This window comes from Pleurodeles waltl, chromosome 1_1, assembly GCF_031143425.1.
Source record: "Pleurodeles waltl isolate 20211129_DDA chromosome 1_1, aPleWal1.hap1.20221129, whole genome shotgun sequence".
In the NCBI taxonomy this organism is placed as follows: domain Eukaryota; kingdom Metazoa; phylum Chordata; class Amphibia; order Caudata; family Salamandridae; genus Pleurodeles; species Pleurodeles waltl.
The window spans coordinates 57788380-57812464 of NC_090436.1; the positions used below are offsets into that span (position 1 = coordinate 57788380).

At 48.4% G+C, this 24085-nt stretch overlaps 1 protein-coding gene across 2 annotated transcripts in view; it reads right to left on the bottom strand.

Annotated features, from left to right (window-relative positions):
* UNC13B (unc-13 homolog B) overlaps positions 1-24085 on the bottom strand; it is a 1359370-nt gene that overhangs the window by 598451 nt on the left and 736834 nt on the right. The gene's annotated exons all lie outside the window — the stretch shown is intronic.

The following is a 24085-nucleotide window of genomic DNA, read 5'->3' on the forward strand; positions in this document are numbered from 1 at the left end:
CATGTGTTGGATGATGTTGTGCGCATGGTAAACTTTGTAAAGTCACGACCCATGAAAACTCGCATATTTGCAGCTTTGTGTGAGGAGATGGGAGCGAAGCATAAAACCTTGCTGTTTCATACGGAGGTCCGGTGGTTGTCGCGTGGCAAGGTCTTGGTTCGTGTGTATGAGCTGCGGGAGGAACTTAAAGTGTTTCTGACAAATGAGAGGTCAGATTACGCAAAGCTGCTTGCAAGTGATGAGTGGTGTGCAAGGCTGGCATACCTGGCAGATATATTTCATCATCTGAATGAACTGAACACACGAATGCAAGGCCGAAATGAAAACCTGCTTACAAGTACAGATAAAATAAATGGATTCCGTTCAAAGGTGCAACTCTGGCATCAACACGTGGAAAGTGGCAATCTTGAAATGTTCACACTCACCAAGCAATGGCAAGGTGTTCACACTGCTGCACTGTGTGAGATAATAGTTAAACATTTAAAAACTCTCGAGGAGAAGTTGTCATTTTATTTCTCTTCAGTCTCCACTGAATGCCTTGACTGGGTTAGGGACCCTTATAGCTCAGTATCAGTTGGTGGAAAGGACATGACTTTACAGGAGCAGGAGGAACTAACTGAACTGAGACAAAATCGTGGTTTCAAGCTAAGATTTGCTGATCTACCTTTGGACAGTTTTTGGTTGGATACTGCCAAGGAGTTCCCCCTTCTGGCAAACAAAGCTATTTTGACATTGCTCCCATTTTCCACTACATATCTGTGTGAGATGAGCTTTTCAAGCATGATTGCTATAAAAACTAAATACAGAGAGAGACTGAGAGCCGTTGACGAAGAGCTACGTGTGTGTCTTTCTTCGATTCCAGCCAGAATATCAGCTTTGTGTTCAGCCAAACAGGCCCAGGTTGCGCACTGAATAAAGTATTTTATAATTTTTCATATTTCTGTTTACTTACTATTTCATAATAAAGTAATTATAAAATACTTTCTTTGTGTTTATTTGATTCCTATTCAAGAGAATTACTTTATATATAGTCAATATAGGCACAGAGTTAAATTTTTTAACATTTTCTAATGGTGGTGTGCCTCGTGATTTTTTTCATGAAACAAGTGTGCCTTTGCCCAAAAAAGGTTGAAAAACACTGCTCTAAGGGACTAAAATTACTAAACTGGGAAGAAACACGTTTCTGCACCAATAATCCTACGGATGTGTTGTCTTGCTGATGTTCCTGCAGATCCCTTCATTGGGCTGTTTCTGATGTCATTTCACTAGTTATCACGATCAGCCAGAGATCACCGATGACACGGTGACAGAGTTATTAGTCAGTTTGTTGGTGTTCGTTTCCTATGAAGGCTGATCACAAGCCTTACGACTGTGCACACTTGGTACTGTGGGCATCCGGTCGCTGCTACTTGTATTCAGTGTTTCCGAGATTACTGTCCTATAACATGTCCTGCGGTTTGGTTCACATTTAAATATGTTAAGGTGTGCATTTAGCTGGGCATTAACAATGGTTGGATAAGTCAGATGTACAGTGCCTATTAACTGAGTAATACTGTACCTAGTCTTACCCATCACAGCACTTTCTATGAGCCAAGCCTTAACTACTCATCAAATCCACCCTAGAGAGTCGAGGAGGTTTGGGGGCCCAGTTTCCATCTCCAACCTCGTCCCTAGCATCCTGTTTGGTAAGAGACATGAGTAGGTTTGCCATTGAGATTGCTAGGTAATCCCTAGAACTGCGATCTGGGAAAAATCGTCAAGGCAAAGTACAAAGCACTAAAAAAAAAAAGAGTTTCAGAACTGAAACTCTGCTGCAATATTTAGTATACCTACATTAACAAGTGTCAAAACTGTGAAACGGGCAACTCAGTGGTCACCACTAGGACACATGCAGCATGTATCACAACAAGACGGTACATGGTCTGCAATGAAACAGGTGGACACATGCAGCACTGGTCACAAGTGGACGGTACATGGTCTGCTATGAAACAGGCGGACACATGCAGCACTTATCTCAAGTGGACGGTACATGGTCTGCAATGAAACAGGCGGACACATGCAGCACTGGTCACAAGTGGACGGTACATGGTCTGCTATGAAACAGGCGGACACATGCAGCACTGGTCACAAGTGGACGGTACATGGTCTGCTATGAAACAGGCGGACACATGCAGCACTTGTTACAAGTGGACGGTACATGGTCTGCAATGAAACAGGCGGACACATGCAGCACTGGTCACAAGTGGACGGTACATGGTCTGCTATAAAACAGGCGGACACATGCAGCACTTATCTCAAGTGGACGGTACATGGTCTGCAATGAAACAGGCGGACACATGCAGCACTGGTCACAAGTGGACGGTACATGGTCTGCAATGAAACACGGACACATGCAGCACTTACCACAAGTGGACGGTACATGGTCTGCTATGAAACAGGTGGACACATGCAGCACTTGTTACAAGTGGACGGTACATGGTCTGCAATGAAACAGGCGGACACATGCAGCACTTGTTACAAGTGGACAGTACATGGTCTGCAATGAAACACGGACACATGCAGCACTTACCACAAGTGGGCAGTGCCTGTTCTACAATTTAACACTTGGACACACGTAGCATGTATCACAACCAGAAGGTGCATGGTCTACAACAAAATACTTGGACACATGCAGCGTGTATCACAACTAGACAGTGCATGGTCTGTAATAAAATATTTGGACACATGCGGCATGTATCACAACTAGAAATTGCATGGTCTGCAATGAAACACTTAGACACAATCAACATGTATCAAAAATAGACGGTGCACTGTCTGCAATGAAACACTTGGACACATGCAGCGCTTATCTCAAGTGGACGGTACATGGTCTGCTATGAAACAGGCGGACACATGCAGCACTGATCACAAGTGGAAGGTACATGGTCTGCTATGAAACACTTGGACACATGCAGCACATATCACAAGTGGACGGTACATGGTCTGCAATGAAACAGGTGGACACATGCAGCACTGATCACAAGTGGACGGTACATGGTCTGCAATGAAACACTTGGACACATGCAGCACTTATCTCAAGTGGACAGTACATGGTCTGCAATGAAACAGGTGGACACATGCAGCACTGATCACAAGTGGACGGTACATGGTCTGCAATGAAACACTTGGACACATGCAGCACTTACCACAAGTGGACGGTACATGGTCTGCTATGAAACACTTGGACACATGCAGCACTTATCTCAAGTGGACAGTACATGGTCTGCAATGAAACAGGTGGACACATGCAGCACTGATCACAAGTGGACGGTACATGGTCTGCAATGAAACACTTGGACACATGCAGCACTTATCTCAAGTGGACGGTACATGGTCTGCAATGAAACACTTGGACACATGCAGCACTTATCTCAAGTGGACGGTACATGGTCTGCAATGAAACACTTGGACACATGCAGCATTTATCACAAGTGGACGGTACATGGTCTGCTATGAAACAGGTGGACACATGCAGCACTTGTCACAAGTAGACGGTACATGGTCTGCTATGAAACAGGTGGACACATGCAGCACTTGTCACAAGTGGACGGTACATGGTCTCCAATGAAACAGGTGGACACATGCAGCACTTGTCACAAGTGGACGGTACATGGTCTGCAATGAAACAGGCAATGAAACAGGTGGACACATGCAGCACTTGTCACAAGTGGACGGTACATGGTCTCCAATGAAACAGGTGGACACATGCCGCACTGATCACAAGTGGACGGTACATGGTCTGCAATGAAACAGGTGGACACATGCAGCACTGATCACAAGTGGACGGTACATGGTCTGCAATGAAACAGGTGGACACATGCAGCACTGATCACAAGTGGACGGTACATGGTCTGCAATGAAACAGGCAATGAAACAGGTGGACACATGCAGCACTTGTCACAAGTGGACGGTACATGGTCTCCAATGAAACAGGTGGACACATGCAGCACTGATCACAAGTGGACGGTACATGGTCTGCTATGAAACAGGTGGACACATGCAGCACTTATCTCAAGTGGACGGTACATGGTCTGCAATGAAACACTTGGACACATGCAGCACTTATCTCAAGTGGACGGTACATGGTCTGCAATGAAACACTTGGACACATGCAGCATTTATCACAAGTGGACGGTACATGGTCTGCTATGAAACAGGTGGACACATGCAGCACTTGTCACAAGTGGACGGTACATGGTCTGCTATGAAACAGGTGGACACATGCAGCACTTGTCACAAGTGGACGGTACATGGTCTCCAATGAAACAGGTGGACACATGCAGCACTTGTCACAAGTGGACGGTACATGGTCTGCAATGAAACAGGCAATGAAACAGGTGGACACATGCAGCACTTGTCACAAGTGGACGGTACATGGTCTCCAATGAAACAGGTGGACACATGCCGCACTGATCACAAGTGGACGGTACATGGTCTGCAATGAAACAGGTGGACACATGCAGCACTGATCACAAGTGGACGGTACATGGTCTGCAATGAAACAGGTGGACACATGCAGCACTGATCACAAGTGGACGGTACATGGTCTGCAATGAAACAGGCAATGAAACAGGTGGACACATGCAGCACTTGTCACAAGTGGACGGTACATGGTCTCCAATGAAACAGGTGGACACATGCAGCACTGATCACAAGTGGACGGTACATGGTCTGCAATGAAACAGGTGGACATATGCAGCACTTGTCACAAGTGGACGGTACATGGTATGCAATGAAACAGGTGGACACATGCAGCACTGATCACAAGTGGACGCTACATGGTCTGCTATGAAACAGGTGGACACATGCAGCACATATCACAAGTGGACGGTACATGGTCTCCAATGAAACAGGTGGACACATGCAGCACTGATCACAAGTGGACGCTACATGGTCTCCAATAAAACACTTGGATCCATTTCACTTGAGGGGCTCTGCTAGAACAGACCACGGCTCTGAAAGTTGCAGTGCTTTCTTGAGCCCCTGGCCTGCACTCTGCTTGAGGATGATGTACTTGAGCGCACTTATGTTCCCTTGCTGTCTCAGATGTCTCAGTACTTGAATTGCGTCTGTGTTTGTCGGTGGGTGCTTACAGGTGCACAAGCACCTCATTCCTCAGATTCATGCTTACTGGAACAATATTCTTTAAGGTGTTGCCTGCTGGGATTTTCCGATCAGACAGGACACTCCTAGAGACTGGTGCCTGCTGTTTTTCCCAAGCCACGAATCCCTGAAAAAAGTCAAGAAGTTCATTACCAGGAAGCAGGTAAGAATGTTCTTATGCGATTACAGCATTGCAGCACTGGAAACTCTGCAGCAGCAATTCAGATGCCAACCACTGGGTTCAGCTCACATTGAACCCACTTTTAGATCACGGATGCATTTTTTGCAATGACCATCACTGCGGGGGCAATCACCCTTGGCATGGTTTAGTTGTGTAGTCATTTTAGCTATAGCTTCATACATGTTATTTTAGCAAACTAGGTCTACTGTTGTGCACTTCAACCTAGATATGTTTTTATTCTAGCTTGGCTATATTATTTTAGTAACAGCCATATTTGCGGCCATGTTTTATTTTCTCTATCTAGTTGCTCCTTGCCTAGGACAGCACTGCGTTCTTAAATAAAGATATTTCTTTCACTCTGTGCTTTCTCAAGGCTACAGTGAGATAGGTTGCCTGCAAAAGTGGTATGTTTTGTCTCCACTGTTCACAGAAACCTACACACTCATACGTGGGGATATTTTCTTGTAACATCAGCTGTTTTATTATAAAAACACTACTTTGACCCATGTACGTTAGAGGGAGATTCCAGCCAGATGACCAGGACTGTATGCTGATTGCTTGGCTGCAGCTGCTTATGTAGACTACAGGCCCCTCGCTCAGGTATGAGGGCTGATGTCTTCACAGGGGAACCAAACCAGAAGGGCAGAATTAGAGCTTAACATGCTGTGCTCTAACATAGCCTAGGTAGAAACTATCTATACAAACCCTAGTGACAATATGGTAGCATTATTCCTGTGTTTTACTCTCCTTGTCACTTTTTTAATCCTGTTGTGCTTCATCGTTCTAGTTATTGTAATACATGCTTTATTATCTAAGATGCATTTACTTCAATAAAACCTTATTGAACTTTATTCTGCCTCTGATTGTCCTTGCATATGTGAGACTAATGTAACTGAGAGAAACGGAAGAGATCTGAGTGACCACGATTTCCCTGAGGAGTCATTAATGTCATGCACCTGGTTGCCTAAATCATCCCTGCTCGTGGGTGGAGATGAGGCACTGTAAGTTAGCCGGAACAAACCCGGATTAGGCCGACAGGTGTCACCTGGAGCAGGTTCAGACGATTCTGTCACCCAAATCCAGTAGTCTCATTAGGATAATGAGAAACTACACGATAGATCCAGGCAAGCATGGGCTGGGTATGATTAGTTCTGTCATTATAGGGCTGGCGCACAGCCCACCGCACCTGGGTGCGTCGGCGAGTTTACAAGCATTTCAACAAGGGAGACCATCAAGGATGCATGAAAAGAGGGGGGGTGGGGACATGTACCTTGCAACAGCTGCAGGACAGCCTTTGTGCACACAAACAGAACAGAGGCCTGGGAGATACTGAGGGTATGTCCGTCTACAGATCATGCCAGGGTGGAGGCTGCACAGATCAGGCCGTGGTAGAGGCTGCATAGATCAAGTCAGGGTGGAGCCTGCACGAGTAGAGTGGTGGGGGAGGCCTGTGCCCTGCAACAGCTGCGGGACAGCCTCTGTGCACACAGCAGAATAGAGGCCTGGGAGATACTGAGGGCATGTCAGTCTACAGATCAGGCCGTGGTAGAGGCTGCATAGATCAAGTCAGGGTGGAGCCTGCACGAGTAAAGTGGTGGGGGAGGCCTGAGCCCTGCAACAGCTGCGGGCAGCCTCTGTGCACACAACAGAATAGAGGCCTGGGAGATACTGAGGATATACCAGTCTGCAGTTCATGCCAGGGCGGTGGCTGCATTAGGAGGGTGGCGAGGAGGCCTGTGCCCTGGAACAGCTGTAGGACAGCCTTTGTGCACACAAACAGAACAGAGGCCTGGGAGATACTGAGAACGTATTTGTCTATAGATCGTGCCAGGGTGGTGGCTGCACAGGATCAGGCCATGGTGGAGACTTCATGAGGAGAGTGGTAGGGGAGGCTTGTGCCCTGCAACAGATGCAGGACAGCCTTTGTGCACACAAACTGAACAGAGGCCTGAGGGATACAGACGACATATTCGTCCACAAATCAGGCCAGCAGACAGGCCATGGCGGAGACATCAAGTTTAATCACTTCACTCTCATCCAAGGCTATGAGAGATCAACATTCAGCTACTTTTTTCTGAACCCTGTTTTTGCTCACTTTAGGACTTTGCGCAATTTACCCCAGTTAAACCGTTGTAAAATGCTTGTTAGTTCTCTAAAACACATGCTGAACATTGGAACTGCCTATTTGGTCTTTATAACTTCCTTATAAGGCCTAGTGTGCACCTATGGCATGGAAAGTTAAATGTCATACATATGTGGCAAATGTATATATTTACACCACCCACATATGTAAAAAGAATACATTTTTGCCAGGAGCATCAATATGCTTTGGCTAGGCTACAGTTTAAATGCAGCACAGTAACACAACACAGAGAAAACTGCCTTTGCCATTTAGGGAAAGTCTACTTTTTATATATTCATAAATCACCTCTAAAGTGTGCCTTTCAAGCCCACATGGCAGGGTGCTAATACATAAAAACAAAAACACGCAATATATTAAGATTAGTGTGCACTCGTAGTGCAATAAAAATCAAACGATAACTCACTCTGTAGGCCTGACTAGACTTTTCCTTAATAGGCCAAGTAGAGAATACATTTTTTTTTTTATTTCCACCTCCGCTAAGAAAAGGCCTAAAAAATACTTTAAATTTATTTCCTGGTTTTTTTTAGTTTTTTTTAAACTTGACTTAACGGTGAAGTTAGATTTTTGATATCTGAAGGAGAAAAGTAACTTTGCAAATATGGACTTTAGGCTGCCAGGGCCATATTTAGCTTGAACCAGTTCTGCCATTCATTACACCTACAGAGCTGGAATACACATCCTTGGATAGGAGAGTTAATGAGGCTGGCTCAGAAAACAATGAGCTCCCTGAGTCAAGGAAAGCCCACTGGATGCTCACTGCTCATCACTTAGCAGGGAGTAGAATTCTAGGAGTGGACAGGAGCAGTTTTTCAGAACAAAGGGCAGCTTTAGCACAGCCTCTTTTGAACTGAAGATTCTGGGGAGGGATTCTCCTCTATGTCCCTAAAACCCTCCTAGACATTCAGGTTCCCAACCACAGTGAGGGGGGGGGGGGGGGGGGGGGGGGGGAGTTCTTGGTTCAGTCAAAGACACCAGGGGTTTGACTTGGTTTTCTTAAAAGCCTACTTATTCAGAGACTCAAAAAGGGAAATTCACAGAGAAAAGTAAAGCAAACAGTGAGCTAGTTTCTTCTTTCTCATTAGCTCAGTATGGTTAGTCTGAGGATTGGCTGAGAGGGAACAAGATGCTTCAATCAGACAGGCTCTTGGGTTGCAATTACCTTTTCTTATTTTCCAGGTTTCTGAGGGTAGATCAGGCATCAAACCTACTATCCTCACAGGAGTAAAGAATACAGTGGTTGGGTGAGGAATCCTAGAACTCCTCCCCTGGTCTCCTTTCTTTTCTCTTTGCCTCTAATCCTTTTCTTTCTGTTTAGCTCTGTATGCGTTTCTTTATGTTTAAGTATCTGATTTCTACTTCTTTACACTTAGATTACAGCTATCCTCCTGCTTTCTCATAGGGACTCCTTAGTGTACTAAAAAACATAATATTTGTTTTGCAAGCAACCTTGCATATCCCAGTTATGCCAATACTCTGTGTGGGATAATGATTCTCAAAGAAAATCACAACCCAAAATAAACTTTGCAGTGTGGTTATACTTTCCCCACCTCATTTTCAATACATACATGTTACATAACAGAGAAGTTTTTTTGACAAAGTTCCTTTCATAATAAGATTGTGTGTGCCCCCTTTACTTCTCTCTCTCCCGGCCTCCCTCTCCCTATGTCTGTGTGCTAGCACCAACGCACAGGTCCATCACATTTCCTGGCACTCACCTGGCTCAGCCACATTCCTCCAGAAAAGTGGAGGAAGCCTAGCAAAGCTCTTGCTCTCTTTTGAGCTAGGAGGCACTGGGTGACAAATAGTTGCATCCTGCGCGGTCCGTCAGATTCAGGGTAGTTTGTTTTCTTGCTTCTAAGGCTCTATACAAGTCGCTGTTGTCCGTTCTTGATGCCTCCCGGTTCCTGCTCTCTCCTGACCGGTTCCGCCTTCCTTTAACACTGCATGTTCCCGTCAGGCCTTTTACTTCTCTCTCTCCATCTTCTGGGTTCAGGTCTAGTTCCTGTAGCAGAGTAGGACACTGTCCTTCTTTTTGATGGTCCATGCTGTCCCTATGTGGTTTTGTGCCTCTTCTATTTCTTTCCATGCTGTAATGTTTCTTCCTTGCTTTTTAGCTGTTGCAGTTTCTGGGTCCCTGCACTGCAGCATGAAGGGCTCCCGATGCTCAGGTAAGTCCTTTACCTCATTATAAAGGGAAAACAGTGTTGTACCTGTTAAGTATGGCGTGGCCAAGAAGCTGAGGACGAGCCTGCCTGGGGGCATCTATTCCTGCCACGTTGAAACATGTGATCCTGGATCATTTTAGGGGAGGGCAAAGAGGAAGTGCTGCAACACAAGGGGCGGATACTGCAAGAAAATAGGACTGGGTGGTAGATTTTCCCCAGTCACTGGCTAGTGCACAGGATACATCTGAGCGTTCAACCAACCCTTCAGAACATTCCTAGAGCTGGAAAGACTCCATATCAATAAGAAGACCGATCTAGAAGAAGAGAAATCACAGAAGGGCTCAAGATCTCCTGAATCCGGATGGTACCCAGGGACTGGAACTGCTCTCCAAGGGTCAAGCGGTTGGCTCCCTGCTTATCTGCTCCAGGGACACAAAATAACAGAAGAACTTCTGCGCCAAAAGAGCCCGGCTGAATAAAAAGGACTAGACCCTGCAAGAGATCTGGCCGGAAAAAGACCCGATGCCCAGAAGCCTGCCCAGAGGAACTAGAGGTTCCAGGACTGACAAGGAGGAGACTTCTCAGCCGCTGGAGACTAAGTTCGAAGGTAGATCTTTTGACAGGACAACCAGCCTGGTGTATCTGACCTCCATCACAGTCTGACTAAAATTGCTCACATGTCTCTGTGCACCTCAACCTGTAGCTTTCCCATAGTCCTTGGTTTTTTCCAGCCACGTTTTGCCTACTCTGATGATATTGGTGTATTTTTTGCTCATTTTATGTACTTTTCCAAATTGGTTTGGGAATTTTATTGTGCAGTGTTCTTTTCTTCAAACGTGTTGGTACTGTTTGAACTTAGCACACATTTACCAGGGGATTGCCTGCTGCTTGTTCTCTCAGAACCATGTTATGGCCTACCCAGAGTAGGTGCACTGATTTAGTAGGGATGTCCCTCCCATATAAATATACCATATACCAACAACTAACTACTGCATCATCAACACATAATGTAGGCATTGGTCGGAAGAGGCAAAACGCCACCTGTAGGTAGAAAGGGCCACTCTACAGTAGCCGTGCCTAGAGGAGGCACGCAAGTGTTGAATGGCATCCACCAGACATGAGTGTGAATGGGGAAACACCTCTAGCAAACTCCTATGGTGGCTAGTGAAGAGAGACAATGCATCTCAACATGTGGTCCAGCTTACACTTGAGGATGGGAGACAGGTCTCAATGGCCATGGAGATCACCTCTGTATTGGATGGGGAGAAGCAACGTTCCTCTGATGGTGAGTACCCACTCCTTGCAGACTTACCAATGTCCCACTTCACACCCGCCGAAATGCAGGACCTGAAGCAACCCTTTACGCTGGCAGAGAGAAAGGATGCCCCACAGACATGAATCCTGGTAAAAAACTGGGTCCAGATGGCAACTTGGTCAAGTACCACCGCAAGTTTCGTTTGGATCGGTTGCCCTTCTCCCCCTTTTTGCAAAAATCAGGAGGAAATAGACAAATGCTGTTTCCCTCCAGAGTTGGACTTGGCAACTTTAGTGGTTCTTCACAACATTGAGGAGACCACTACACCAATGTACCTCCTATCCCCCAATTTCTCTTATCAATCGGAGATTAAAAGTTATGTCAAGACCTTAGCAAAAAGGCTTGTTCAGATGTTGACACACCTGGTCCAACCAGACCAGTGTAGGTATGTGCCACTTTACAGAACTTACCACTGCATAGGCAGGGTCCACATAGCCCTTGCCACATAGAGATGAGACCTGGGAGCCACACCTCCCAATCCGCTCTCAGTTTTCAGCACCTGGGGGTCTATATTGCGCTTGAGCTCACGTGGAGGCTTAACTTGCAGTCACTGATGCTTCAAATCTGTGGCAGCTTCGCTCAATGGCCTAAACTTCTCCTCAGTATCCTGAGCAGGGCAGCTCTGTTTAAAATGATGGCCCTCTTGCAAATATTATACGTGTTTCATCACTTTCCATTCCGTAATCTCCAGAGTTGGTTCCATGCATTGATGACCAGGGTGCACACGCTCCGATGGGCCAATCACCTTTCCGGATAGCCTTTGGCAAATGTATGCAATCCACTTTTAACTGGGGAATGGTAATGGAGGTCTGCACTACTGGGTTGCGCAAAACCGGACTCTCAGTGATTGGCTGAATGGAGGATGGGGTGACCCCGAGTTCCAAGCGGGGATTGGTGAAGAGAAAATCTATATCGTAACCCTATGCCCATTTTAATCTGATTAGTTACAAGACTAGCTATGGTGGCAGATCTGGGATGCATATCTGTAGCCTATGAAAAATACAAGAAGCTTCATCTGTCTTCCAGGTCTGGAGCGAGAGACCATCCTTACCTGCTCCTCTGGGCTGTGCAGAGTGGGATCTGTGCTAGTGTTTCCACATGCTCTGAGCTCAACATTTCACGTGAGAAGACTTTTCAATTACTGTTTACCTCGATGACTATGCAAAGGAATTACTCAATTAAAATAATTACAATGCAAACCTCAGCGTTATTGCACTCTAGCTCAGCTTCTACGTGATGCAAACTCAGCAATTCACAAACCGAGACAAGCCACAAGATCACAAGACAGAAAACTGGAGCCGGGCATGGCAGATGACTGCCACTTCTGATGTCTTGGATACAATATAGTTAAAATGTAAATAACTCAGTACATTTATTGGTGCCTTTTGATTATTAGAACTAATTTGCCTCAAAGAATATTTAGGAAATTAGAAGTGTAGGACACCCCCCTTTTCCCAAGTGATGACTCCGAATTTCTAACTTTTTGCGGACCGTATTTTTTGCTTATATTAGGACTCTGTGACTACGCCAATCAGCGCCAGAGGCCTGCGTTCGGACATTAAAATGGTACAGTTACAATTATTCATCTGTTGGTCTATCTTTTAATATAAGACTATTATGGCAAATGAGAAACGCTTAATGTGGGGGGGTTTTGATTAAGGATTTTTTTGGGGGAAAAAGACTGGTAAAAGGTGCATTTTAAAAAATAATGAAGCAGTAAATTTGGTCAAAACTGGGCAGCCACCCTGGGTTAGTCTTGCCTTATCATATGCCATGGAGGATGCTTTGCGCCAGAAGATGATATAATGTCTCTCTGCTGTTGGCGCAGCACAGAAAAGCTTATTAGAGGGTTGCTGTGTGATGCAGGCAGTGGGCACAGACGGATGGGTTTTTTTCTCGATGATTGATCTTTTAAGTGGTCTCTAACACCATAAATGGGTTAAGTGGCATCAGTCTCACAGGCTGACATCATATACACCCAGTGGCCGTCCTATAAGTTTATCCATAATGTGATGACAGTGAACACACCACCAATGGATAAAGGGCTGGCCCATTGAATGTATGCAGTCCTGTGGGCTGAACCAATAACTGATGACACTGACAAAGAAACAGACAAACAAGGCTGATGCAAATTCACTTTCAGTAAACAGCTAGGAATAGCGCTGTAGGGTGGGACGTCATGAAATTTGTGATCCGAGGAGTGTGCGTGGCAACCACAGTTGGATTAAGACTTACGCTGGAAAGTGACTTGACCCGCCAGAAGGCAGAGATGGATAGGACAGGTAAGTGCTGTGTACGGCATCATCTGCTATGAAGGTCTGGGACAGGCAGAAGCATAAGCTTTGTGAATTACGGGACCAATTAAGGAAATATAATAAGAACATGGCCGGACAGCGTTGGTATCTAGAGAAGACCAAGGCAGGAAGTCTGCTGGCATGGGTGATCGGATCTGACTCTGCCACAATCTATTCTGTCAATTAGGGATCGGAAGGGCCGGGAGGTGCACGCGCAACAGGCCATTGTTGAAGTATTTGCAGATCATCTATGAGAGGTGTACGCAGGGCCACAGACTGCACGGGGGATTAGAGAGCTCTTCGGGTAGCTGGACGAGCTCCCTGTACAGACCTTGGCCCTGGAAGATTGGAAGTCATTGGGAGCCCATACTGGTAAGCAGGAATTGTTGGTGACTCTGAAGGCATTAAAAACAGCAAAAGCACCAGGAAGCGATGGCCTGGCCACAGAGTTCTACAGGAATTACCCAGGGACCCTGTTAGATAAACTAGTACTGGTGTATTCAGAGGCATATGAAAGGTGTGAGCTCCCCTGCTCAATGAGGAAGCATTAGTGACAGTAATCCCGAAACTGGACAAAGACCATCTTGATGTTCAATGTTGAACTCACGCTCCTCAGCCATGTGTTGGGGACTCGTCTGCTTCCCTAACTCCTGCACCTGATTTATGAATATCACTTGGGCTTTATCCTGCACAGAAACACCCTGCGTAACCTGCGTCAGCTGGCGCATGTGATGTACACATCAGAGGTGCAAGATGATCAATATGTCCTAGCCTTTTTAGATATTAAGCAACCATTTGATTCCTTGAATTGGGTGTACATTTGGCAGGTGCTCAGGAGGATGGAATTAGGTCCCCACTTCATAAACTGAATCAAACTGCTTTATATGGACCCCCGTACAAGAGTCCGCATGGGGCGCTATGTCTCAGCTGAGATTGTCTGGTCTCCGTCTGCCTTGATTTTTGCTACGGTGATGGAACCACTGGCCTGTAGGCTTCGACAGGTTCTCAAGGGCTGGGGAATATCAGTAGGTAATATTAAGCACATAGGCGGTCATTCTGACCCTGGCGGTCAAAGACCGCCAGGGCGGAGGACCGCGGGAGCACCGCCGACAGGCCGGCGGTGCTCCAATGGGGATTCCGACCGCGGCGGTAAAGCCGCGGTCGGACCGGCAACACTGGCGGTCTCCCGCCAGTGTACCGCCGCCCCATTGAATCCTCCAAGGCGGCGCAGCTTGCTGCGCCGCCGAGGGGATTCCGACCCCCCCTACCGCCATCCAGATCCCGGCGGTCCGACCGCCGGGAACCGGATGGCGGTAGGGGGGGGTCGCGGGGCCCCTGCAGTGCCCATGCCACTGGCATGGGCATTGCAGGGGCCCCCGTAAGAGGGCCCCTACAAGTATTTCACTGTCTGCTTGGCAGACAGTGAAATACGCGACGGGTGCCACTGCACCCGTCGCACAGCTTCCACTCCGCCGGCTCGATTCCGAGCCGGCTTCATCGTGGAAGCATCTTTCCCGCTGGGCTGGCGGGCGGCCTGAAGGCGGCCGCCCGCCAGCCCAGCGGGAAAGTCAGAATTACCACGGCGGTCTTTTGACCGCGCAGCGGTATTCTGGCGGCCCCCGACAGGCCGGCGGCGACCGCCGCCGGTCAAAGTCGGAATGAGGGCCATAGTCTCCTTATATGTGGATGATGCCATGATCTACTTAAGACAACTCAATACATCTATCCCGACATTACTGAAGTTAATGAGTGAATTCTGGGAGTTTTCCCAGACTCTGTTGGGTCACCCAGCGGGTCTATCACTGAGAGACCACCAGTGTCAGGTTTTCTATGGACTGTCGACAAAGTAAAATACCTAAGTATTTATATCACACAGAACCAGAACCAGTTATATGAATGTGATATAGGGTGTGTACTTGACGACCTTGCATCCGGTTCAGTAATAATCTACACGTATCATTCATTTGGAAAAGAGAGCTCACCGAAACGGTGGTGTTGCTGAACTGTATGTTATGCAGGGCGCCTTTTACGATCACTCCAGGGAGGTGTTCCTGGAGTTGGACAAGCTATTGGTAGAACTCCTCTGGCAGGGCGAGAGGTGCAGGGTAGAACTTTCCACACTGTGACGAGAATGAGACTCGGGAGGCATGGAGGTCCCAGACTTAGAGCCGTAGTTAGGTCTGCCCGAGTGCAGCATGAGCTACACTGGCTAGACGGAGAGGCAAGCAGGGGGAGGACCTTGTTAGCGGGATCCCAGGGTGGACACCAATTGGGGGCGCTACTGATGCGAGGTGCTAGTCTACTCTTAGAGCGCCCACACCTAGTTCTTTTGATGGGATAATGGGAAGAGCAGTGAGGCACGTACTGAGGAGGGCTCCCTATGCCACGGAATCTGGATATGTGGCTACGCTCTCCCTCTGCACGGAACACACAATTAATATCACTTGATAAATTGCAAGAGGGGAGCTGCACAATGTTATGCTTTCTATATCCTGAGAGATGATATGTTGCCCTACAGAATACATAGGCAATGTTTAATCTAGGTGCAGGTCAGAGGCTAAAGTCATAGCCACAGTTTAGCAACTGTGTCCCTCATTCCAGAATGTACACAAAACCACACGCGCACGCACACTAGTAATGCTGCTAGTGATGGTAGGGGACATAGGCTTATAACTCACCTTATCGAGTGTTGCCATCAGACAGACAACTAAAGCCACTGCGCATAGAGGGCACATGGGAACAACTTAGCGATTACCCCATGTCCCCATGAGACTAGGCTAAGATACACACAGGGACCTGGGGATGGGCGGCATAGGTGAGCACTAGGTTTAAGTAGATACTACTACTACAAAAGCATTCATGGAATGAGCATTTTTAACTTTCCACTTCCGGTGTGAGTGTCTCAACAAGTGGTGTTGTCTCGTTAAATCCCACTCCCTGCATACACAGCAGGCTGCAGACACTGAGGGAGCCCTCAGATATCACCATAGACTTGCATCCGCCAGAGGGCGACTATTGCTCAGAAAACAAATACGTCAGTATGACATAACTGAATACGTAAAACACACAGGTAAGGTAGTTTCTAGAAAAGATCATCAGACAATCCAGGGCAGAATCATCACCCACATGCTGGAAGAAGATGCAGAAATAGTACAGATGTTTTCCTGCCTTGCAATGTTCTGTTGCCTACAACAAACACTCACGCGCTTAATCGAGCGGTGCCCACTTATAGACCTTTGTAAACCATGGCAGTGACGTCACATCCATCAAAGTGTAATACACTATCTTGCGCTGGCACTGTTTTTGTCTATTGATTCTTTCAAAGGCCACCAAAATATCCCCCATTCAGGCACACACCAGCCTTTCCTCCATTACCTTTATGTCACCTCTTCAAAAACACAGTATTGCATCCGAAAAAGTCAATCTAGGCTGTCTCATAATCAATGATCTATTATTGCTCTAATCTGCTAAATTAAAAAGGTAATTGGAGGTTTATTCGTGAAAACACCAATACATAATGTAGGGAAAATAACCAGGAAAGCTTGTGTCATGCAACTGGACTGTTAAATCAACAACCTCCTCTTGCATCAGGATGTGGCTATGAAAGAGTTATCGATTCAGGTCCGGGGATGCCCTCTTCAGCCCTACCAAACAGCACAGCTGTTGGTCCCACATCACATTCCTCTGCCAGTTGCACCTGGTAATGGGGATAAAACCGCCAACACTATGGGGCTGGCCTCATCTCTCTTCGACTAATAACTCGTTCATCTCATCGCTTCTATATATGAAATGGTGTGGGGTACTTGGGGCTGCCAAGGGATCTCATCTCATGTTCAAGCTCGCCCTGGACACAATTTGATTGTTCAGTTTTCAGTGCTGTATAAAGTACAGCCCCTTCTCCCTGAAATGCCCTTCCAAGCCCAGGGTCTCTGGTGCTCCCTGCTTCACACCGGCCCCTGTGGAGGTGAGTTAAAGGTCTGAATAAACACCACCGGGTTATTCCCATCTTGAAGGACCCGAACCGGCTGACACCCCAAGCCTGCAAGAAGCAATGTCCCAGCACACGTGCTTCTCCCTCTCTACTGCTCTGAGGAGTGGAAGATCCACCTCCTCGACCATGGGAGAGAGCTCTCCAGCTCCTCTGGTCAGTGGCTCACCAGCAAGACTCATTCCCACTCACTCTCTGCTGCAGACAATTTCTAACTGGACCCTCCCGTTCCCGATGCAATTCCCTGACTGCTGTGGCGCCTGCCTTCAAGTAGTTTTAATCTAAAAGGTGCAGACTTCAAAGCAGGAGACGTCCTTCACTTGGTATGATGAAACGTTACATGTGCATCTGCTAACGGTTCGGCTTTGACCCCAGTTGTGAGACCACCTGCAAGAGAGGATCTAGTTTAAAGGCAACTGTTAGATTTATTGTATCAATCGTTTATAACAAAAACTATTTCTTCTGCTGAACACAACAACTAAAAATACATGTTTTGTTTCTTTGTTACACATGTACTTATTGGGATTTCACAGAGGAAACAGCACACTCACAAACTGAAAAAAGCGCTTAATCTAACTACTCATGTAAACACGTTTAAAACGTAAAGTCATATACACCAGTAGGGGGCGTGTCCACCACATCCATCACCGTCACAGGGGGATAGTCTGCTGGTGGCCACAGTCAACCGCAGTCAGGCTCAAATGGCCACAAAGCACCAAAGACAGGTCATCAAAACAATATCAAGCACTAACATATTCACTGAGGCATCAGATTTTCTCTAATAATAAAGTGCAATTGCAGCCCCTTTCCCCCTTGGGCCCCGACTCGGAGACTCATAGGTGGAGCGCGACACTTCCACCTGCGTAAACACTGAGGCTTTCGCACCAACAACCATTAGCAGTAACTGAGCAAACCTTTCTTCCTCTTCACTGTGTCACCAGTACACGCAGTATCCGAACCACGCCTCCTCATCACTGTCTCACCAGTATTCGCTGTATCCGAACCACGCCTCCTCATCACTGTGTGACCAGTACTCGCGGTATCCGAACCACGCCTCCTCTTTACTGTGTCACCAGTACTCGCTGTATCCGATCCACGCCTCCTCTCCACTGTGTCACCAGTACTCGCAGTATCCGAACCACGCCTCCTCTCCACTGTGTCACCAGTACTCGCAGTATCCGAACCACGCCTCCTCATCACGGTGTCACCAGTACTCGCGGAATCCGAACCACGCCTCCTCATCACTGTGTCACCAGTACTCGCGGAATCCGAACCACGCCTCCTCATCACTGCGTCACCAGTACTCGCAGTATCCAAACCTTTCTTCCTCTTCACTGTGTCACCAGTACTCGCAGTATCCGAACCACGCCTCCTCATCACGGTGTCACCAGTACTCGCGGTATCCGAACCACGCCTCCTCTTCACTGTGTCACCAGTACTCGCGGAATCCGAACCACGCCTCCTCATCACTGCGTCACCAGTACTCGCAGTATCCAAACCTTTCTTCCTCTTCACTGTGTCACCAGTACTCGCAGTATCCGAACCACGCCTCCTCTTCACTGTGTCACCAGTACTCGCGGTATCTAAATCTTTCTTCCTCATCACTGTGTGTCACCAGTAGTCGCAGTATCCAAACCACGCCTCCTCATCACTGTGTCACCAGTACTAGCAGTATCCGAACCTTTCTTCCTCATCACTGTGTCACCAGTACTCGCAGTACCCGAACCACGCCTCCTCTTCACTGTGTCACCAGTATTCGCTATATCTGAACCACGCCTCCTCATCACTGTGTGATCAGTACTCGCGGTATCCGAACCACGCCTCCTCTTTACTGTGTCACCAGTACTCGCTCTATCCGATCCACGCCTCCTCTCCACTGTGTCACCAGTACTCGCAGTATCCGAACCACGCCTCCTCTTCACTGTGTCACCAGTACTCGCGGTATCCGAACCACGCCTCCTCTTCACTGTGTCACCAGTATTCGCTGTATCCGAACCACGCCTCCTCATCATTGTGTGACCTGTACTTGCGGTATCCGAACCACGCCTCCTCTTTACTGTGTCACCAGTACTCGCTGTATCCGATCCACGCCTCCTCTCCACTGTGTCACCAGTACTCGCAGAATTGGAACCATGCCTCCTCATCACTGTCACCAGTACTCACAGTATCCGAACCACACCTCATCATTGTGTGACCTGTACTTGCGGTATCCGAACCACGCCTCCTCTTTACTGTGTCACCAGTACTCGCTGTATCCGATCCACGCCTCCTCTCCACTGTGTCACCAGTACTCGCAGAATTGGAACCATGCCTCCTCATCACTGTCACCAGTACTCACAGTATCCGAACCACGCCTCCTCATCACTGTGTCCCCAGTATTCTCCGTATCCGAACCATGTCTCCTCTTCTGTGTCACCAGTACTCGCGGTATCCGAACCACGCCTCCTCTTCACTGTGTCACCAGTACTCGCGGCATCCGAACCATGCCTCCTCTTCACTGTGTGACCAGTACTCGCTGTATCCGAACCACGCCTCCTCATCACTGTCTCACCAGTATTCGCTGTATCCGAACCACGCCTCCTCATCACTGTGTGACCAGTACTCGCGGTATCCGAACCACGCCTCCTCTTTACTGTGTCACCAGTACTCGCTGTATCCGATCCACGCCTCCTCTCCACTGTGTCACCAGTACTCGCAGTATCCGAACCACGCCTCCTCTCCACTGTGTCACCAGTACTCGCAGTATCCGAACCACGCCTCCTCATCACGGTGTCACCAGTACTCGCGGAATCCGAACCACGCCTCCTCATCACTGTGTCACCAGTACTCGCGGAATCCGAACCACGCCTCCTCATCACTGCGTCACCAGTACTCGCAGTATCCAAACCTTTCTTCCTCTTCACTGTGTCACCAGTACTCGCAGTATCCGAACCACGCCTCCTCATCACGGTGTCACCAGTACTCGCGGTATCCGAACCACGCCTCCTCTTCACTGTGTCACCAGTACTCGCGGAATCCGAACCACGCCTCCTCATCACTGCGTCACCAGTACTCGCAGTATCCAAACCTTTCTTCCTCTTCACTGTGTCACCAGTACTCGCAGTATCCGAACCACGCCTCCTCTTCACTGTGTCACCAGTACTCGCGGTATCTAAATCTTTCTTCCTCATCACTGTGTGTCACCAGTAGTCGCAGTATCCAAACCACGCCTCCTCATCACTGTGTCACCAGTACTAGCAGTATCCGAACCTTTCTTCCTCATCACTGTGTCACCAGTACTCGCAGTACCCGAACCACGCCTCCTCTTCACTGTGTCACCAGTATTCGCTATATCTGAACCACGCCTCCTCATCACTGTGTGATCAGTACTCGCGGTATCCGAACCACGCCTCCTCTTTACTGTGTCACCAGTACTCGCTCTATCCGATCCACGCCTCCTCTCCACTGTGTCACCAGTACTCGCAGTATCCGAACCACGCCTCCTCTTCACTGTGTCACCAGTACTCGCGGTATCCGAACCACGCCTCCTCTTCACTGTGTCACCAGTATTCGCTGTATCCGAACCACGCCTCCTCATCATTGTGTGACCTGTACTTGCGGTATCCGAACCACGCCTCCTCTTTACTGTGTCACCAGTACTCGCTGTATCCGATCCACGCCTCCTCTCCACTGTGTCACCAGTACTCGCAGAATTGGAACCATGCCTCCTCATCACTGTCACCAGTACTCACAGTATCCGAACCACACCTCATCATTGTGTGACCTGTACTTGCGGTATCCGAACCACGCCTCCTCTTTACTGTGTCACCAGTACTCGCTGTATCCGATCCACGCCTCCTCTCCACTGTGTCACCAGTACTCGCAGAATTGGAACCATGCCTCCTCATCACTGTCACCAGTACTCACAGTATCCGAACCACGCCTCCTCATCACTGTGTCCCCAGTATTCTCCGTATCCGAACCATGTCTCCTCTTCTGTGTCACCAGTACTCGCGGTATCCGAACCACGCCTCCTCTTCACTGTGTCACCAGTACTCGCGGCATCCGAACCATGCCTCCTCTTCACTGTGTGACCAGTACTCGCTGTATCCGATCCACGCCTCCTCTCCACTGTGTCACCAGTACTCGCAGTATCCGAACCACGCCTCATCACTGTGTCACCAGTACTCACAGTATCCGAACCACGCCTCCTCTTCACTGTGTCACCAGTATTCTCTGTATCTGAACCATGCCTCCTCTTTACTGTGTCACCAGTATTCTCTGTATCCGAACCATGCCTCCTCTTTACTGTGTCACCAGTATTCACAGTATCCTAACCATGGCTCCTCTTCACTGTGTCACCAGTATTCTCTGTATCCGAACCATGCATCCTCTTCACTGTGTCCACAGTATTCGCTGTATCCGAACCACGCCTCCTCCTCACTGTTTCACCAGTATTCGCTGTATCCGAACCATGCCTCCTCTTCACTGTGTCACCAGTATTCGCAGTGTCAGAACCGTGCCTCCTCTTTACTGTGTCACCAGTATTCGGACCATGCCTCCTCTTCACTGTGTCACCAGTATTTACTGTATCCGAACCACGCCTCCTCCTCACTGTTTCACCAGTATTCGCTGTATCCGAACCATGCCTCCTCTTCACTGTGTCACCAGTATTCGCGGTGTCAGAACCGTGCCTCCTCTTTACTGTGTCACCAGTATTCACAGTAACCGGACCATGCCTCCTCTTCACTGTGTCAACAGTATTTACTGTATCCGAACAATGCCTCCTCATCACTGTGTCACCAGTACTCGCAGTATCCGAACCACGCCTCCTCTTCACTGTGTCACCAGTATTTACTGTATACGAACCACGCCTCCTCCTCACTGTTTCACCAGTATTCGCTGTATCCGAACCATGCCTCCTCTTCACTGTGTCACCAGTATTCGTGGTGTCAGAACCGTGCCTCCTCTTTACTGTGTCACGAGTATTCACAGTAACTGGACCATGCCTCCTCTTCACTGTGTCACCAGTATTTACTTTATCCGAACAATGCCTCCTCATCAGTGTCACCAGTACTCGCAGTATCCGAACCACGCCTCCTCTTCACTGTGTCACCAGTATTTACTGTATCCGAACCACGCCTCCTCTTCACTGTGTAACCAGTATTTACTGTATCCGAACCACGCCTCCTCTTCACTGTGTCACCAGTATTTACTGTATCCAAACCATGCCTCCTCCTCACTGTTCACCAGTATTCGCTGTATCCGAACCATGCCTGCTCTTCACTGTGTCACCAGTATTCGCGGTGTCAGAACCGTGCCTCCTCTTTACTGTGTCACCAGTATTCACAGTATCCGGACCATGCCTCCTCTTCACTGTGTCACCAGTATTTACTGTATCTGAACAATGCCTCCTCATCACTGTGTCACCAGTACTCGCAGTATCCGAACCACACCTCCTCTTCACTGTCTCACCAGTATTCTCTGTATCCGAACCACGCCTCCTCCTCACTGTTTCGCCAGTATTCGCTGTATCCGAAACATGCCTCCTCTTTACTGTGTCACCACCAGTATTCTCTGTATCTGAACCAGGCCTCCTCTTCTCTGTGTCACCAGTACTCGCGGTATCCGAACCACGCCTCCTCTTCACTGTGTCACCAGTACTCGCAGTATTGGAACCACGCCTCCTCTTCACTGTGTCACCAGTACTTGCAGTATTGGAACCACGCCTCCTCTTCACTGTGTCACCAGTACTCGCGGTATCCGAACCACGCCTCCTCTTCACTGTGTCACCAGTACTCGCAGTATTGGAGCCACGCCTCCTCTTCACTGTGTCACCAGTACTCGCAGTATTGGAACCACGCCTCCTCCTCACTGTTTCACCAGTATTCGCTGTATCCGATCCACGCCTCCTCTTCACTGTGTCACCAGTATTCGCTGTATCCGAACCACGCCTCCTCTTCTCTGTGTCACCAGTACTCGCGGTATCCGAACCACGCCTCCTCTTCACTGTGTCACCAGTACTCGCGGTATCCGAACCATGCCTCCTCTTCACTGTGTCACCAGTACTCGCAGTATTGGAACCACGCCTCCTCTTCACTGTGTCACCAGTATTCGCAGTATTGGAACATGCCTCCTCTTCACTGCGTCACCAGTACTCGCGGTATCCGAACCACGCCTCCTCTTCACTGTGTCACCAGTATTCGCTGTATCCGAACCACGCCTCCTCATCACTGTGTCACCAGTACTAGCAGTATCCGAACCTTTCTTCCTCATCACTGTGTCACCAGTACTCGCAGTATCCGAACCACGCCTCCTCTTCACTGTGTCACCAGTATTCGCTATATCTGAACCACGCCTCCTCTTCACTGTGTCACCAGTATTCGCTGTATCCGAACCACGCCTCCTCATCATTGTGTGACCTGTACTTGCGGTATCCGAACCACGCCTCCTCTTTACTGTGTCACCAGTACTCGCTGTATCCGATCCACGCCTCCTCTCCACTGTGTCACCAGTACTCGCAGAATTGGAACCATGCCTCCTCATCACTGTCACCAGTACTCACAGTATCCGAACCACGCCTCCTCATCATTGTGTGACCTGTACTTGCGGTATCCGAACCACGCCTCCTCTTTACTGTGTCACCAGTACTCGCTGTATCCGATCCACGCCTCCTCTCCACTGTGTCACCAGTACTCGCAGAATTGGAACCATGCCTCCTCATCACTGTCACCAGTACTCACAGTATCCGAACCACGCCTCCTCATCACTGTGTCCCCAGTATTCTCCGTATCCGAACCATGTCTCCTCTTCTCTGTGTCACCAGTACTCGCGGTATCCGAACCACGCCTCCTCTTCACTGTGTCACCAGTACTCGC